The sequence below is a fragment of the Sinocyclocheilus grahami genome, unplaced genomic scaffold, assembly GCF_001515645.1.
Source record: "Sinocyclocheilus grahami isolate Dianchi unplaced genomic scaffold, SAMN03320097.WGS_v1.1 scaffold376.1, whole genome shotgun sequence".
NCBI lineage: Eukaryota > Metazoa > Chordata > Actinopteri > Cypriniformes > Cyprinidae > Sinocyclocheilus > Sinocyclocheilus grahami.
Genome location: NW_015505555.1, coordinates 784,216 through 802,746, shown reverse-complemented (window position 1 = coordinate 802,746; position 18,531 = coordinate 784,216). Strand labels below are relative to the sequence as shown.

Sequence of the window (18,531 nt, the reverse complement as noted above, 5' to 3'; positions counted from 1 at the left end):
AAGATCATTAGGATATTAAGTAAAGATCATGTTCCATGAAGATATTTTTTTTAATTTCCTACTGTAAATATATCAAAATGTAATTTTTGATTAGTAATATGCATTGCTAAGAACTTCATTTGGACAACTTTAAAGATGATTTTCTCAATATTCAGATTTTTTTGCACCCTCAGATTCCAGATTTTCTAATAGTTGTATCTCATCCGAATATTGTTCTATCATAACAAACAAACAAGCAAAAGGTGATGTATAAATCTCAATTTTGAAAAATTGACACTTATGACTGGTTTTGTGGTCCAGGGTCACACATATACTGTATACAAACAGAGAGAGAGACAAAAAAGTCAAAAACATGATTAAATACATAACCTGTCTACATCAGTTTATGCCAATGTAAAATAATAATAACAACCAATGTTTGCACATTTTGACATTTATTACAGTATTTGTATATATAAACATACAAATACTTGCATAAAACATCATTGCAATAGGTAATTTATCTTTTTTGACAAATTGTTCATTAATGTTTCCCTGTTTATATTTATGTTTTATGTATATATACACACATACACACACACACACAGCCGTTCAAAAGTTTGGGATCAGTAAGTCTTTTTAAGGAAGTCTCTTCTGCTCATCAAGGCTGCATTTATTTGATCAAAAATACAGAAAAAAAACAGTAATCTTGCAAAATGTTATTACAATATAAAATAATGGTTACTATTTTAATATCCTTACAAATCTAATTTATTTCTGTGATGCAGCGCTGAATTTCCATCATCGTTACTCCAGTATAAAGTGTAACACAATCCTTCAGAAATCAGTCTAATATGCTGATTTATTATTAGAATTATCAATGTTGGCAACAGTTGTGCTGCTTAATATTTTTTGGGGAAATTATACTTTTTTCAGGATTCTTTGATGAATAAAAAGTTAAAAAGAACAGCATTTATTCAAAATATAAATCTTTTCTAACAATATAAATCTTTGCTATCACTTCTTAACAATTAACACATCCTTGCTGAGTAAAAGTTAATTTCTTTAAAAAAAAGGAATTAAAATATACTGACCCCAAACTTTTGAACGGTAGTGTACACACACACACACACACACACACACATATACATCTACATATACATATACATATATATATACACACACATCAAAAATTTAATACATTATATCAATATTTTTAATACATTATATATACACACCTACACTACTGCTCTAGAATTAATTCATAGATTCATACAAAACAAAAAATAAACCTGTAACGCATGTCAGTTTTTAAAAACTTAAATACATGCGTTTAAAAAAAATTATATATATAGCACTGGATAATTTACTTTGCTAATGTCATTAAACTTCAACATGCTTATATACCGTCATACACATATTTGCATCTACATGACTTTTGATCTGTAAAGCTCAAATTAACGTTTCCAAATCAATGTTATTTTTGAAGCGTTTGTTACCCAATATTCACTGCGGTAATCACTGTCGAGGTTTTTAGTCGGAGAGAAGCAGGTGAGTTTGAAATAATCTGTGAGCTCAAAGTTTTTATGAAGTACTTTATACTCACTTCTAGCTGCAAAAAACTAATTCCCTCTCAACTGAGACACATGCAGAGCGAAATAAAGCTTAAACATGTTTTACGCGGTGATTCTCCCCCAGCAGGCATGGGGAAATGGGCGTTGATGGAACAAACAGACGCGTAAATCCACATCCAAACGTCCCTCGTTCCAAAATCGCTGTTATATCGTTCCGCATACAAACTTAATTTACATTCCGAAATTCCAGTCGGTGATTTTGACACTTCTCAAGTTGCTTTCCCTCTTTACATGTGTATATAAAATGGTGGAAAGCGGAGCATCTAGTGCGTAACCGCGCGTAATCCAAGAAGCGGCACGACGCGCAAAGACGCAAAGCACAGATGCGATCAAATGAGTTCACGGAGTTTACCGTGGGTTCGGCTCTCTCTTTGTCCCACAGCACAATAATCCTTCACCAGGACGTCCTGAAGTTCACTGGAACGCTGAGGGAACTGGTTCAGAGATTGCAGACGGATCTCAAACACTGAACAGAAGTACTGCAAGTCTCTGAAATGACCTCCTGGTGTTTTTAAGGTGAGTGTACCTGTTATAGTTTAATACTGCATTAAAAATTCTGTGGGATTCTTTCTGGTATTCTGATCATTTAGAACCATTCAGCAATTTTTTAGAACATTCAGGAGTTCACAATGAGAATACAGTGGTCCTCATAAAATAAAAGGTCAGTGTGGAACAAGAGCAAATTTTTTAATGATTTTACAAACTTGTTTCTCCAAATTTGATGCCGTTAGGATTTTTCCGTATTATGATACCTTTAGACAGTTCTATAGGATTTTTTGACTATGTATCAAATGAAAATACACACCAGTAGCCTTACGGCTTTAGATTGGAAAGCTATTTTAGCATACAAGTGTAAATATGCCATAATCAGCTTCAATAGGAAATACACATTTTTATGTAAACATTATAAATGTCTAAAGTAAATCTATGATGCCGCAGTGATTTTTAATTGAGCCAACTTATTAAACTGCAATTTTTACACCAGTACTCTACTGGCTGATTGCTTTTTGTGGCTGTATCGACAATACTATATTTACCATAGACCTGTGTAAATTTTATAGTGTCCATGTGATGCATAAACTGTGAATATAATTAATTAAAATAACCGTAAGTGTGCATGTTGTAAATAGTAGTTTGGTAATGCAGTCTGTGTGTTTTAGAAGAGCAGAATCCTTAAACAGACTGTCAGCAGATAACTTTACATTACAGAATGGCAAAATAATTTCATTTATATGTCGTTTATCATTTTTACTCCGTATTTGTGGAGTAACAAGAACACTGTTAAGTCTAATTTTCTAAAACGCAACTTGTCATCTGTAAAATAACTTCAGTCTGTTCAAAATGATCACATTTTGTGCAGATATTGTACAGACTGGTATTTAATATGAGTAATCACCTAACTGTCCTTTTATTGAAGATTCACAGAATGTTCTTTACAAGGAAAAGGTAGCATTTAATGCTCAATACGCACATTTAATTATAATAACTCAAAAAGTTACTAATATTTGATTGCGTCAAAATCATGTCACATTGTCATAAGTGCAGTGGTCACATTTCATTCTTCTACGATTATTCTATATTCTAATAACTGCACACTAAAAAAAAATGTAATTGGTGTAGCACCACTTTATAACATTAAAATGACAATGATTTATGCAACTTGTACAGTATGGTTTTAACTGCATGTGGAATATGCTTTCTCGTGTAGTTTGACGAATCTAAGTATCTCCTGTGCTCTGCCAGATACTACAGCTTCTGCTCGCCAGAGCTATTGAAAGTGACTCAAGCAAAAGTGATAGTTTTGTGGGTTTTGACTGTGGTTTGGTGGTTTTGGCAGCACGCTTGACTCATCTATATCGTCTTAGTCACTGTGGTTTCAATGTGGTGCCATATAGCTGCTGTAAAAGCTCCTATTAGTGCATCACTAAAGCATTCTGGGTAACTGGCTTTGGTCCAATGCGGTGATCGTGCATTGGTGGTAGATGTTATTTGTAATAATCAGAATTTGCCATATCATCATTTTCGAATAATCATAAGTGGCTTTAAATCTTAAAGGGATAGTTCACCCAAAAATGAAAATTCTGTCATTCATTACTCACCCTCGTGTCGTTTCCAAACCCGTAAGACCCTCGTTCATCTTCGGGACACAGATTAAGATATTTTTGATGAAATCCGAGAGCTCTCTGACCCTCCATTAGACAGCAACGCAACAAATGTTCCCACGCCCAGAAACGAAGCAAGGACATCAGTAAAACCATTCATGTGAGTTCAGCCGCAATTTTACGAAGCTACGAGAACTTTTTGTGCGCAAAGGAAACAAAAATAACGGCTTGATTCGACAAATCTCCTCCAAATCACGTATTTCGCCATTATGGAGAGTACCACGACGCATGTGCGTGCTTTCCTCTGCAGGTAAACAAGGCGCATGCGCTTTCTACATCAGCAGCATCTATGCGCTTGCGTTGTTTACGTGCAGAGGTACTCTCCATAATGGCGAAATATGTGATTTGGAGGAGAAGATTTGTTGATCTGTTGTTCATTTCTGGGCGTGGGAACATTACAGTTGCGTTGCTGTATATGGGAGGGTCCGAGAGCTCTCGGATTTCATCAAAAATATCTTAATTTGTGTTCCGAAGATGAACGAAGGCCTTAAGGGTTTGGAACGACATGAGGGCGAGTAATTAATGAGAGAATTTTCATTTTCCCTTTAATTTGGCATGCATTTAAAAGAACATATTTTTTTATTTAGATAAGGCATAAAAAACTAACTAAAATGAATGATGCTCCAAAGTCACAAAACCACAACTGCAGTGACTAAATGTAAGCTTTTGCATCGTTAGCTTCTTATGGGGTGTTGTTTTTTTACAGTTGCACGCAGTGAGCGATCTGGCATCTCCCTTGTGTCGAAAACATTTCAGTTTAATTCCTCTACAAAGCATATAATCAGTAGAAGAACCTCAGGACAGTTGGAGGGAACTTGAGGCCGCCGCGAGAGCGCGATCTGTTGAATACAGTGGAGTCACGCGCAGCTGCAGCGAGAGTCTGGATAGTCACGAGAGCTGAGGAGAAAAGAGTCTCTTTCATTGACTCTGAGTGTCTGTACGTGCGAGTTTTCGCCAGTTTGTTTACCTCTCTTGCTTCTTTTGACTCGTCTGCAGTTGACCCAGTTCTGCGAGCGCGCAAAAATGCGCGTGGCCGTCCCCTCCCCCAGCACTTCCTTGTAAGAGTCGCAGAGCGCGGCGAGAGTTCATTTGAGGACAGGGAAGTGCTTTCTTTTCCAACGTGAATCATGAAGGAAAAATGAAGCCCTGGAACTAGTTGCCCCCTTCATTTTGGCATGTTCCTCCCCTTTGCTTTATTGTCTATTTTGGCTGAACTTGCCGTTCTTCCCTGAGCTGCCAAGAAAACTTCAAGTCCTTTAAAGATACAGCGAGCGAAAGCTAGTTCCTGCCTCCGCCGCGTCTTGAAAGCAAATGAAAATAAATCTTGTTAGGATTCGGCCATTTCTTCCTGTTTGGTTGTGAATTGGGTCAGAACTCTGTCCCTAAGTGTCCTGTGCGGGATTTAGACCTCATTGAGGGCTCTTAACAGTTTGAAGAGGTCCTTTCTCTGTGCTTTATGCTTCCTACAAAGTGAATTTACAACGTGATCTCATTAGTATTCGTAGCCACATGCGTTCAGTGGGCTACTTTTTGGACAGAGACTTAAAAGTAAAATATCAACATAAATTCTTACTTATGAACAAATTCAGAGACATAATGCTGTTATTGTTAACTAAAACTATTACAAATCGTTTTTCGTTAAATGAAATAAGCTAGACGTGTTGCCTTAACTGAAATTAAATAAGTACTTGTTTTGCGAAGCTAATTTGTTTAAAAAAAGGAAATATAAAAAAACGAATACAATTTACAAGTACATATCACTTAAAATATGCAAACAAAAGCTAATTCAAAATATTATTGAATTCTGTTAAAGAGTTTATAATTAGGCTAATACTAAAATAATACTGAGACATACAAATGTTTATGAATCCTTTGAGGTTCGTATGGATTTCAACAAACGATGTAAATTAAATATTTATGTTAATGTTTTATTTACAAAAATGCACATCAATGCCATCGTTGCCAAAATTGCATCCATTCTAGCAGGTTTAGTATCCAAACACATTTGAGATTTCAGCATGTTGCTTTTATTTCACTCGTGAAGCTTTGACAGTTATTAAAACTCATAAAAATGACTTTTATTATAGATATAAATGCATTTGCTATTAAAAAGTTCTAATTAGAGTTCTGGTTTGAGATCGTATTGAATTATTGCGTATTTTGTGTGATTATTGAAATTTCATACCTCTAAAGTTGTTCATAACTCAAAATGTTAATTTTTTTAATAAGGCAATGCTGTACAGCATGTAAGACAGAATAACAACAACAACAAAACATAAAATTAACATAAACGTATAGGCTATATTCAAAAAGAATCCAAATTAAATAAATTAAAAAATACCAGGACAAAAAAAGTGCTATATAATATTAGGGCAGTTACATAAATTTGAAAACCTTTAGAATTTTCTTTGTTTTTATAAGCTTCTTATTTTGTGATCTCGTATTAGAATTTAAAATATTCATGTTTTGGATGATATCAGTGTGTATACCATTGTCTACCCAACATATGTATACATTTTACATATGAATGCCAATAGAGAACCAATGTGTTTGCTATACAAACTGTAAATTGTACAGTCCAGTACAGAGCTCTCCAGAAAATCTACAAATTATGAACACATATCTCTGTTTACTCAACATGTGATTTGTGTGTTTGGATACATTCTGTCAAATTGAGATTCACACACCTGATCAAGCTTGAAAGACCTTAATATATTCATTGGTGCTGCCTTGTACCATGTTGTTACAGCTCGAAAGCATGAAACTTTAGCCATTATTAGAAAAAGAACCAAGCCGGAAGGCCAAAGACAACAGTTAAGCACCTTCGGTTGAGTCATGCTTGGCTATTTAAACATCCGCCGACCGCCGTGCTGTTTTATAGCCGAACATGAGTCGGGCTCTTCCCTGTCGCCCTGATGGTTTCCCCAGCGGTCAAAGACAAGAGTCGGCCACTGGTTTTGATTGAAGAGCAGCATTCTCAGGTAGCAGCTGGCCGAGTTAGGACAGACACGGGAATGGCAAACGGCCTAATTAGAATGAATTACCTTGCTGTTGGCGTTCCTGGAGCCTGTGATCAGCTCCGGCAAGGACGTGGACCTGGCGTGCAGACTTCCTATTGGCTGGCATTTGAGCGGGCGCGGATGGTAACGGATATTTTGATTGGTGTGCTAGTGATGCATCTCTGACTGCAGTGCTTAGTAAAAAGCACCATTGCGGTTGCGTCCATTTCAGACAGAATATAGGCATTTTTGTCTGTGCCAGTGGTGGAAAAAAGCAACAACAGTCCTTTTATTCCTTTTGATTCCCAGCATGCATTTGGTTGCTCGAACAGCAGAGCACTGCATGAACTGATAACATATAATGCAAAAGAACACAATTACCACATAGCACACAGATTTTACCATATAGTAATTAAAGTCATTTTGAATAAAAGCGTCTGCCAAATGTAAAGTGTAAAATGTATCACTTGACTCTGCCTGCGAGATTAATCCGAATAAAACCAGAAGCCCAATATGACTTAAGCTGGCCACACTATAGGATTTTAAGGCAGATTTTAAACCCAATTTGCAACGTTGATTGTATTCTATTTGTTTTTCTTCTCTAGTCACGTTTGATCTCGCGAGTCTCCGTGAGATTTCGTGTCACTTGAAATTGTCCCGACAATCGACAAGTGTGCGGTCTCATGGTCTGGTCGAATTATCTAGTGTGCGCGTTCAGAGGATTATAAGGCTAAAAATTGGTTGAAACTGTCTTCATGTCTGTTGTCTCCCATTGATTTCAAATCAGTTAAGATTTGAAAATCGTCTAGTGTGCAGCCAGCTTTAGTGTGATTAGCAAATCAATATGATTAGCTGTGATTTAATTAAATCAATGCACGCACTGAGTTTCGGAGTGAAATGCGGCACTGTGTTCATTTACACGTGAGCGGCAACATCTCAGAGCGACTTGGTTCGCAGTAAATGCTGCAAAATAATGCAAAATAAAATTCTTTTTTTTAAATGTTTTTTAAATTATTTTTTTATTTTGTTTTTATTTAGTAATGTTTATGTTTGTATTGAATAATAATCATTTGTTATATATTTTATTAATATTTAAAATAAATTATTACTTGTTTATTTTATTTATTAATTATTAAATGTTAAACCAAATTGTGCAGCCCTACAAATAAGCACAGCAAAACGGCAATAAAAAATTTTTAACATAAAAAAATACAAATGTAATATTTTTTTATTCAGTAATTTTATAGTTTCATTTAATAATTATTATTATTATTATTATTACTACTACTACTACTACTTTAAAGCCATATTGATTAATAATTACAATTTTGGCCAAATTGTGCATCCCTATACAAGCACTGCAAACCTGGGTTTTTTATTTTATTAATTTATTTATTTAGAAATAAAAAAAAATGCTAATTTTAATTTAAAAAATGCTTTTAAAATGGTCATTCTAATCAGAAAAATCGCAATTTGATTTTATCCCCAAATCGTACAGCCCTAGTTGACTCGTAGCTTTTGATTGTCAGAGGTTATGAATTTGTTGCATTAGCTTCATTACCAGTGTTTTTGATTTGTATATGAAATCAGCTTACATTACTTAAGTAAAAGTTAAAGTTTAACTATACTTTTAATTTGACACATCAGCTTAATATCACATGGTTCAGGGCTCGAGATGCTAAAAACGTTAGCTGTGTCTGTGTGAATGACTCAAAGTTTTTAGATAAAAGCATGTATTATCTTGGGATAAAATCTTAAGAAGTGTCTGTTATGATTTCATTTTGCAGATATAGTCTCATTTTTCTCCATGTGCTGAGAATTGTGTATCTGTTCATGCACATGCATGCAACTACGAATGACAAATGAGAACCGTCTGCTAGCTGCTAAAAATGCCATGCAACCTCAGAGGCCCGATGCAAAACACATTAATGCCCTCCCTGCTAAAATAGAGCGGCTAATTTCATGCTACACTCTCTGCTTTATGTCATTTTAATCACCATCTATGTTTTATTTTTCTCCGGGATCATTTAGAGATCTTTTTCTTTTTCTCCCATAGTGCCACATTATTAGCGGTTAGCTTCAATCCCAAACCCGTCCAGCAGTTCAGATTTCTATTTATAAGCTAACTGCTAATGGCAAAAACACTTGCTAACCTAATTTTATGAACACTTTTAATGGGCCAGAAGAAAGTTAAATCAGGAAAAAGCCACTAAAGACAGGGCTTTGAAATGAAAGCTGAGCTATTCTGCAATAGGCTTTTGGCCGAGGACTTTTCTCTGTGCTGCTTCCATAAGCTAAATGCCAGAGGGAATTTAAATGGATCACGGCCCAGAATCAACCGTTACGGCCCGGTTTCGATGGAGGTGTGTTTGTGAGCGAATGGCTTCGATTTGGACAGTTGCTGATTTCTGCTTTTTTTTTCAAATGAGTTGAACTGTTCTAGTAAGTTTCTGCATCGCTTAAAGGAACACTCCACTTTTTTTGAAAATGGGCTCATTTTCCAACTCCCCTAGAGTTAAACAGTTGAGTTTTACCGTTTTCAAATCCATTCAGCCGATCTCCGGGTCTGGCGGTAGCACTTTTAGTTTAGCTTAGCTTAGCATAGATCATTGAATCTGATTAGAGCGTTAGCATCTCGCTCAAAAAGGACCAAAGAGTTTCTATATTTTTCCTATTTAAAACTCATTTAAATTCATAAAATTTTGATTCATAAAACGATTCACAGACTCACTTGTCAAATTTTTTTTGTAGATAAATCTTGTTGCTGTTCAACTCGGATATACAGGTGCATCTCAATAAATTAGAATGTCGTGGAAAAGTTCATTTATTTCAGTAATTCAACTCGAATTGTGAAACTCGTGTATTAAATAAATTCAATGCACACAGACTGAAGTAGTTTAAGTCTTTGGTTCTTTTAATTGTGATGATTTTGGCTCACATTTAACAAAAACCCACCAATTCACTATCTCAACAAATTAGAATATGGTGACATGCCAATCAGCTAATCACACGAGTTTCACAATTTGAGTTGAGTTACTGAAATAAATGAACTTTTCCACGACATTCTAATTTATTGAGTTGCACCTGTGTATATATATATATATATATATGTATATATATATATATATATATTTATTTGATCGGGTGCTTTATTAGTTATAAATTACTCATAATATATTATGAGTAATTTCAGCACTTTCAAATTTGTTTAACTTTTCTAGTACATTTCAGCATCGCTTGAATGTGAATCAGTTTATTCAGACGCTGCATGTAAATTAACCGATACAGGAATTAGGGATGCACCGATATGAAAATTTTGGCCGATACCGATAACCGATTATTCTTTATTTTTGAAAGCCGATAACCGATATGTTGGCCGATAAATCTATATCCAAATTGTTATATACTTTTTGAGAGCCTGATTACAAAAAAGGTCTCATCATTAAAAGCCACATCCCAAACACTTCAACATAAGCAGCCTAGTTTGAACGGTGTACGTTTTAAAAATATTTTTACTCTCCCATTACCAAATTTAGTCATAAAAAAGTCTTACAAATAAATAAAATAATGCATAAATAATGCAAACAAGTCACTGGACATCATTACACGTGTAAAGAATCAAAATGAATGCGCCATAGATCAATAAAACGGAATAGCCTCTGCACGGACAATAATTAAATGATTTTAATTACTAAACCATACTGTTGATGAAAATAATAAGAGAACAATACAAGTGGTTGTTGTTATTAATAATATATCAATGATTTTGAAAAAGTAACAAATTAATACCACTGTTTTAAATAGCAGCCGTTGAGCTGTGCGTGCTGAAGCTGAAGAGCTGAATGAACATGGTAAACTGAAGCGTTTTGCTGGCAGCTTATTTAACTCAAGGAAATGCATCCTGAGATTAATATTAATACAACATAAACATAATATTACAACTTATATATGTACAAAATTATGCAGTTATTGCGTGCTATAGTCAGAATGTGTGATCCTGTTGTGGATGCGCTCTTCCCATAACAACGCGCTGAAACACGGCAACTAAACCCAAAGAATTCCCAACGTTTTATTATAATAATGTTCTCATTAGAATTTTATATACACGACATTCCCAATCATAGTTATTAATGTTGTGCACTGCTGTTTGGGCTGCGTGTGCTGAGCTAAAGATGATCACCGGTAAACTGAAGCGCTCTTTTTAACTTAACCAAACGCATTCTATATGAGATAAATCAGATATACATCAAATAAACACAATATTACAATGTACAATTGCACAAAAGGCTGCAAACGAACAGCGCGCATCTGAAGTGTCTCTGAAGGAAATAATGCATTATTTATCGGCTTTAAGATATCGGCCAAATTTTCTTATCAGGCCGATACCGATAACAGAAAAAATGAGCCGATATGGGCCGATACCGATATGGTGGCCGATATATCGTGCATCCCTAACAGGAATCCAAGTCATACATTAAATAAAATTTTAAAGCTTAAAATTTAAATTTAAAATACATAAAAATTGTTGTAGATAAATCTGATTGTTTTTCGCTGCTTTTAACTCAAAAATTTTTTTAGCAGAGTGATTCATTATTATTATACGATTCACTTTTATGCGTAAATTCCTCACTTTTTCAAATGAATTGGCCTTTTCTAGTGAGATTCACTAAGCAGTTCCGCATAGTGAATCGGTTCATTCAGACTGTGCATGAATTCCAGCTCAAATAAAATTATACACGGATTCATTCAAATCATGCATTTAACATATTGATTCAAATATTTGGTAACACTTTATTTTGATAGTCCACTTTAGACATTCTACTAACAGTAAGCAACTTTGCAACTACATGTCAACTAACAGTCTTTAGAGTATTAGTAGACTGTCTGCTTAATATATTCTAATACCTTATTTTGATGGGTCCACAACATACTGACTATAAGAAACTTTGCAAGTATATATCAACTTAATCTAACCCTAAACCTAACCTATGTGAGTTAGTAGACATGTAGTTGCAAATGAATGAGAATTAGTTGACATGTAGTTAATTAATTAATTTTAATTTAATCATTTATGCGTTTAGCAGACGCTTTTATCCAAAGCTTTCAGGCTATACATTTTTTACCAGTATGTTGCAAAGTTACTTATAGTTAGTAGTATGTCTAAAGTGGACTGTCAAAATAAAGTGTAACCAAATATTTTTGATAGGATGATTCATTAGTTGTATTATGTGTAAATGTGAAACTGATAGCAATGCACTTTAAGGGCCTCCAGTGTCTTGAAACGACTGTAAGATGGGGATTTGGAAGCATTGAAGGCTGCAGATTTGCAGAAGCCATTATAACTCCTTGCGTATGAGAGAAAAGACATTTCGATTAAACCCTGCAGTTTAGATTTCCATCATAGGAGGGCTATTGGGCATCAGATATTACGTTTCACATATGGAATCAATTTATAGCGAACAGTACGCCGTAAATTGTTGGACTGCATTTATGGGCTTTCGATCCGAGAATGAAAATGAACTAGGAATTAGGTGGGTTTCATTAATCGACGGATTAAATGAAACGTACATGCATTAAAACGAGGGCTTTAATGTATAACCGGTAAAGTGGATTGTTATGTAGGTTTCGAATGGCGTGCAGTCAGCCCTTTTCTGGCGTGATGTATGACAAAATCAACACTTCTCGACTGAAACGCAGTTCCCTGTCGTTCTGCCGTGATATTTCACCGAGGTCTAGTCGCGGCGATGACATCCCGCTGTACCGTCGTGTCTTGGCCCCGCCGAGTGCTTTTGTTGCCGGTCTGAAGGTTTGGTGGCAGGGTTTAGTGTGAATTATGAGCTGTGCTGAGATCTCGACAGGTCGGCCCTTCATTTGCACGTTTATGCCATTAATGTGGATTTCTGCTCTGAACGATGGATGGCTTTTGCTCTGGGCTCTGAAAGCAGTGACGTACGACGGATTGATGGCTTTTTGGCACGTCTGATTTGATTTTTCTAGCAGTTCGGCAACTGTAATATTAGGAAATCTTGCCTTTAAAAGTCATTTGACTTGTTTCTCTTAAAGAAATCAAATATATAGCAGGTAACACGTGTAAAATATGTGTATATAATACATATTTAAAGCAGTGGTGGTTTTGTAGGCAAACATCAATGACTTGAATTTTATGCGAGCAGCTATTGGTAGCCAGTGCAAATTGATAAACAGAGGTGTGACCGTGCGTTCTTTTTGGCTCGTTAAAAATTCATCTTGCTGCCGCTTTCTGGATTAATCGTAAAGGTTTGATAGAAGTGGCTGGAAGACCTGCCAAGATAGCATTGCAATCGTCCAGTCTGGACAGAACAAGAGCTTGAACAAGGAGTTGTGAAGCATGTTCCGAAAGAAAGGGCCTGATCTTCTTGATGTTGAATAAAGCAAATCTGCAGGACCGGGCAGTTTTAGCAATGTGGTCTGAGAAAGTAAGCTGATCATCAATCATAACTCCAAGGTTTCCAGCTGTTTTTAAAGGAGTTATGGTTGATGTGCCTAACTGGATGGTGAAATTGTGATGAAACGATGGTAATGCATGGAAAATATGTGCATATAATAATTGTATGCGCATTTTTGTCATGGACACTATAAAAAAAATGATTAAAAATATGTATGTATGCATTTTAGTGATGAACTTGTCACATTTTTGCATATATGCATTGTGTACTGTATTTCTGAATGCTATAAAAATGTCACAAACTACTTTAAAATATGGCCTACATACATATTGAATTCTAATATTTTTTGGACGCAGAAAGACCGTATTTGTACCATAAATTTACAATGTAGCTCATTGCATTTTTATGTTTGGTTACTATATAAAAAAATATATATATATATGTGTGTGTGTTTGTGTGTGTGTGTGTTTTCACTGATAAAAAAAATTCTGATTTGTGCATATTACAATATTAATAGTAATATTGTCACAATATTTCAGAAATGTCACAAACTACTTTTAAATATGGCCTACATACAAATTCTAATACTTGTTTGTGACATAAAATAAGCATATTTGTTACATAAATATCTTTGGAAATATATGCTGCACAATTTGTTCCACATCATTGAAAAGTGCATATGATAATGTATACAATATGTGACCCTGGAGCACAAAAGCAGTGTTAAGTCGCTGGGGTATATTTGTAGCAACAGCCAAAAAAACATCGTATGAGTCAAAATTATCGATTTTTCTTTTATGCCAAAAATCATCAGGATATAAAGTAAAGATCATGTTCCATGAAGATATTTTGTAAATTTCCTACCGTAAATATATCAAAACTTAATTTTTGATTAGTAATATGCATTGCTAAGAACTTCATTTGGACAACTTTAAAGATGATTTTCTCAATATTTAGATTTTTTTGCACCCTCAGATTCCAGATTTTCAAATAGTTGTATCTCGACCAAATATTGTCCGATCCTAACAAACCACACATCAATGAAAAGCTTATTTATTCAGCTTTCAGATGATGTATAAATCTCAATTTCAAAACTGCTTTTGTTGTCCAGGGTCACATATATGTATTTTATCCATGTATTTTACATGCATTCTCTGCTGTGTATCGTGTATCTGTATATGTCTTGGATCAGCTCAGATTTACTGATGGTTGACCTCTGACCCCAGAGCTGTTAGTGCTGCTCGTGTGTGTGTGTGAGGGGTCTCTGTCCTGTCTACAGCTGCTGTGTGTCTTGTGTTACAGACACTATGCATGTGAATGAAAGGCGGTGTGTATTTACTGGCCCAGCGTCTGGCCTGAGGTCCGTGCTCTTATTTACCTCCTGACCCAGACAGCACCTGTCTGCCGTCCCGTGTGCCCGTGTGTTTTAATGAAGAGCGAGCCAGCGTTTGGTTCGTTGGCCTTTCGGACGCTTCCCTGGACGCAGATCAAGGTCAGTCCTGGAATCCAGAAACACTAATGGCAGCTTCGCTTTGATATTGATCCATCAACGACAGTGTTTAATATCTGTCTGGAAAACCGCTGGTTAAAGTTTAATCCCACTTCGCTTCATTATTTTGATGCAGATGTTCAGATCTTCGGTCGCTTCCTTGTGCTTTCGGCTTTTATTTATTTATGTTTTGTGCGTGTTTCACATTTTGCCAGAGATGAGCTTCACATACTTTATGCAAAATGTCTTTAAACTCAGTATTTTAATTAGCTAAGAGGTTAAACGTGATGAAAAAAAAAAAAAAAAAAACTAAAAGCAACAGCGAGCAATTACATGTAGTGTATTTTAGCATTCATTTTTGTAAAATAAAAACCCCAAATGAGATTTCTTTAATATTATTAAAACATTACTTTATTCATATTTCAATATTTAAAAAAATTACATGATTACATTTTAAAATAAAAAATACATTGTAACATTTTAAATTTCAAATATAAATATCAAATATATTTAATATTACATTAAATCATATAAAATATTGTTTTTCTCATAGACAGCAGTGACCAATTACATCTAAAGTAGTGTATTTTATTTTTATAAATCAAATAAAATTATTAAAACAATAAAAAAGAGATCTTTATTGACTAAAATGTTAGTTTTTATATATTTTTTCTATGTTAAATAAATATTAAATAAATTGTAGTGTTTAATGTAAAAAGTAATTTTAATATATAATACTATATTAAAACATATATGTTTTCTTCTTGAAAATATTGAGATTAATTTAAGTTTGACTTGTGCTGCTTGGTTGTTATGTTTGTGTCTGTTTTAAGCAACAGTGACCAGTTAATAAAGTATTATCTAAATTGTAATTAAGAATTAACTTTAGAATTATTCATATTTAATTATGGCCTTTTGGCCTTTTCTGTATATATGTCTGGTTTTAAGCCAAATGACTTTGCTTAACATTCCCAAACGGTTTCCATTGGCAACTCTATTATTAATAAAGCAGTATGTTAAAAACCATTCAGAACACCCTAGCAACCATATAGCAACACCCTAGCAACCATCCTCAGCACTCCAGCAGTGAGTTTTCTTTGGGCAAACGCTTGGATTTCTTTCAGAAAATGAATAAATCTAGTTCTGTTTTTATATTTAGTTTTGCCAGAGACCAGCAGATAGTCTTGAAGTAAATCTTGTCTGTTATATTTTTGGAGACAAACATATTTTTGAACACATGTGCAGCACTGATTTACTGACAGCAAGAGATCAGATGCGTTTCCAGTCGATCCATAAGGTGGCGCTACTCTCTTTAACAGAAGACCTGCTGCTGCCAATCACTCGCATGCAAAGTCTTACTCCAGTTTATTTATTTCTATCATATTTTCAAATCAGCTTCAGTGGCAAATTGTTTGACATCTGTATTAATATTTCTGTATGAGTTTGTAGATGTAATATTTAGGGCTGGACAATATAAATTCAATTACATCTCAATATTTTTCAATTGATTAACGTTTAATTTTAAAATTATTCTATATTTACAGTCCTTCTTCTGTTAGAGGAACCAAGCAGATTAAAATTAGTTAATGCAGTAAAAATCTATTCAAATCATAAATTATGATAATTTTTCATAATAAAATGATATTAATTATTTTAATATGTAAGCATTATTTTATTATATTAAAGTGTGTGTATATATTTTTTGTGATGATGAATTTAAATTAAACTCAGTTGCTATTAAAACAAAAACTATATAGTGAAACTTGTAACAAAAAAAGGAATTTAAAGAATTAATAATGAAGCAGACAGCATTAAAATCATGTTAATATGAAAGTATTTTATTTTATAATGCCAGAAAAATCATTATAAATATGTGCCAATATTCTATTATTATTATTATGTTAGTAATAATAAAGAGTTTTGTTAAATATATTAACTATTTAATAATTAAATAAGAAAGAAAGAAAAATTGTAACTTATGCTAAGGCAATACAAATGTTGCATTGGCAAATGAAAAAGTTTATAAGCTGAAGCTATAATTATTAACTGTAAATGAATAAAACAAATTAAACCTAAATAGTAATATTTTAAAATGACAAAATCTAATATGTAGCAAAATTTCAAAAAATTCAACTGAAAACAGATATATATATATATATGTGTGTGTAATGTGAGTCTCTCGTGGCGGTGAACTGGGCTGGTTTTGTCTTTTCTTTGTGCTATCAGAGTTGCAGGTGTGGGACAGATGCAGAACGGACAGAAAGCAGCGAACTGGACAACGCCGGGTCTCCAGAGACTAGAGAAATATAAAGCAGGTGGATTCGAGAACAGGTCCAAACGTCTTTAACAGATGAACGCTGGAGCTGCTTTAAAAGAGATGCTTAAAGGAACAGTTCACACCTGTTCCCTGTATGCTGGGATTTGTTTCCGTGGATCAAGGAATAGCGACTTCATTTTGACACTCGTCCTCAAATAAAGTGATCGTATTGTAGTCTTTATAGTTTTTTAATCCTTATAAAAGCGTTAAAAGCTGTGTCTAAAGATGAAATAACGTCATACAGGTTTTTGACGAACATGAGAGTGACTAAAGGACTTTTTTGGGAGAACTGTTCCTTTAAGAAGCCACTTAAAAATCTCTGAATGTGTCCGATGTGATGTCACGGCGCTCCGACACATTTTTAAGCGATTAAACGAATGAAATATCGGCGATCTGTAGGTTTAGTTTACTGTGTTTGGCGTTTGAGCAAAACAAACGCGTTGTGTGTCGAACCGAGCGGCTCAGATTTTCCAAACAGAAGGAGAAACGGTTGTTTAGAAAGACAAACAGAAGGCAGAGGAGGAAAAGAGATGGGGAGAAAGAGGTGCGTTAGGGGTCGCAACAGTTAACTCTCAGAGCTGCACACAGCTGGGCTTTCGCCAGGCATTCTGGGACTTTTGGCTGTTTGACAAACTGCCTGTGAAGTGACCTGAAATACTTGGTTACGCTGGACGACGGTCAGCTAACTCCAGCGGACAATGAGACGCACTTCAGGGCCGTTTTTAATCCGTTCACCTGAAAGAGTTTAACGAAAGCTCAAATCGATGCGTTTAATCCAAGGTGATGTCTATATTTCAGCTATGTTTATCAGCCTGCATACGTATACAAATAAATGGTATTTTGTTTATTATGCAGGAATAAACACGTTTTCAAAGCGCAATTTATTTCCATAATGTGGTGTATTTACCATATTCAGCAAGCTGTAGGATCCTTAAAGGAATAGTTCACCCTAAAATGTACATTTTCTGAAATGTACTCACCCATCCAAGATGTGGATGAGTTTATTTTTCATCAGATTTGGAGAAATGTTGCATTACATCATTTGCTCACTAATGGATGTGAATGGGTGCCGTCGGAATGAGAGTCCAAACAGCTGATAAAAACATCACAATAATCCACAAGTAATCCAGTCCATCAATTAACATTTGTTTAGAGCTATTTTGGCTTGTAAACAGTGGTTGATCTGTGCAGATTTCTCTCCTGATTCAGATGAGATGGACTTTTTCACTGGAGGAAGCGTTATTTATAGACTTTATCGGTTTGAAGTTAAAAACGGCTTAAGGATGGATTTGTTTCTTACAAACACACAGCTTGTTTAGAGCTATTTTGGCTTGTAAACAGTGGTTGATCTGTGCAGATTTCTCCCCTGATTCAGATGAGATGGACTTTTTCACTGGAGGAAGCGTTATTTATAGACTTTATCGGTTTGAAGTTAAAAACGGCTTAAGGATGGATTTGTTTCTTACAAACACACAGCTTTTCTCTTCACAAGACATTAACTGATGGACTGGAGTGGTGTGGATTAT

The 18,531-nt window shown here is 34.7% G+C and overlaps 1 long non-coding RNA gene across 2 annotated transcripts; it reads left to right on the top strand.

The window, feature by feature from the left end:
• The first annotated feature begins 1,361 nt into the window (after positions 1 to 1,361).
• LOC107549589 (uncharacterized) lies at positions 1,362 to 17,610 on the top strand. Of its 2 annotated transcripts, XR_001604580.1 has the most exons (4): positions 1,362 to 1,530; positions 1,996 to 2,129; positions 14,502 to 14,691; positions 16,915 to 17,610. It is a non-coding gene; the product is annotated as an uncharacterized lncRNA (long non-coding RNA). The 2 variants fall into 2 exon arrangements; XR_001604579.1 differs by having other exon boundaries at positions 1,362 to 2,129.
• The last annotated feature ends 921 nt before the right edge of the window (positions 17,611 to 18,531 follow it).